This window comes from Octopus bimaculoides, chromosome 9 (assembly GCF_001194135.2).
Source record: "Octopus bimaculoides isolate UCB-OBI-ISO-001 chromosome 9, ASM119413v2, whole genome shotgun sequence".
Classification (NCBI taxonomy): domain Eukaryota; kingdom Metazoa; phylum Mollusca; class Cephalopoda; order Octopoda; family Octopodidae; genus Octopus; species Octopus bimaculoides.
Window position 1 is genome coordinate 27,277,574 of NC_068989.1, and position 1,604 is coordinate 27,279,177.

A 1,604-nucleotide genomic window follows, 5' to 3' on the forward strand; every position below is an offset into this window, starting at 1 on the left:
ACACACACACACACACACACACACACACACACACACACACACACACACACACACACACACACACACATACCCGTACTCGTACACACATAGACACACACACTTATATATTCAGTATTTTATGCTTAAATACGTATATAAACATCTGGATACTTAAATATACACATACATTTATGTATACACACAGATAATTATTATAATGTGTATATATAAGTTACGATGTTAAAATTTTGTGTATATGTATAATTCATTTTGTTTATTAATTTCTTGATCACGCATTTCTTCTACTTCACTCTCTTCTTTTTAATCTACGTTTCTCTTTTGTAACATTTAACAGCAATCTTCAGTTTTATCATCTTTATTATATAAAGCTTGGATTCCATTTAGATTCATACATAACACTACTCCATTTAAACTTAGCCAATGGCCAAATAGGTTTCCTCTCCCTGGTTACTTGGCCTATTGGAAATAGAAACCAAATTTGCATTAAATGTTTCGTTGCTTGCTTTAAGAAATAAGAATAAATTGAATAATATAGACGGGAACAAAAACGGAGAGCCGTGGCTGGCATGTCTTTGATTATAATATTTATGATTATAATGACCCTTGGGATGAAACAACAACTGAAATGATGGACAGAATACATCATGTTCGATTTCCCTAGTAATAACCTCAGACGTTTTAAACAATTTTTGCTTATCTCTGTAAGATTTAGTTTTGTTTCTGTAATGATATATGGCCACTCAATAATTTCGCAATAGTGCTAGCTTTAAATGCTTTCACAGTGATGCATTGAATTGAGTAAATAAAGAAATGAAGGTAATCCTAATTGTATTGTTGTTTAGTAAAACATATGTGTCACTTGTGCATCAGATAATCTTAAAACACACTATTAATAAAGTCTCATATTTTCCAGGGGTGGTTAAACAATAGTTGTCAATGAAATTGATGTCTCCCAGAGAACAATGATAAATTTCCAACTAATAATAATAATAATAATAATAATAATAATAATAATAATAATGTTTTCAAATTTTTCCACAAGGGCAGCATTTTGGTGGAGGGATGAGTCGATTACATCGACCCCAGTGTTCAACTGGTACTTATTTTATCGACCCAGAAAGGATGCAATGTAAAGTCGAGCTCTGAGGAATTTGTACTGAGAACGGAGCGACGGTCGAAATACTGCTAAGCATTTCGCCCGGCGTGCTAACGATTCTGCCAGCTCACCGCCTCAATATCAATAATAATAGCAACAACAACAACAACAACAACAACAATAATAATAATAATAATGATAATAATAATAATAATAATAATAATAATGATATTTTGAAAGTTTGGCACAAGGCCAGCAAATTCGAGGGAGGCGTTAAGACATTTATATCCACCCCAGTGCTTCAATGGTACATATTTTACCGACCCCGGAATGATGAAGAGCAAAGTCGACCATGGCAGAATTAGAAATCAAAATGTATAGACAGACAAAATGCTGCTAAGCAAATTGTCTGGTGTGAAACTATTCTCCCATTTTGCTGTTTTTTCTTCTTCTTCTTCTTCTTCTTCTTCTTCTTCTTCTTCTTCTTCTTCTTCTTCTTCTTCTTCTT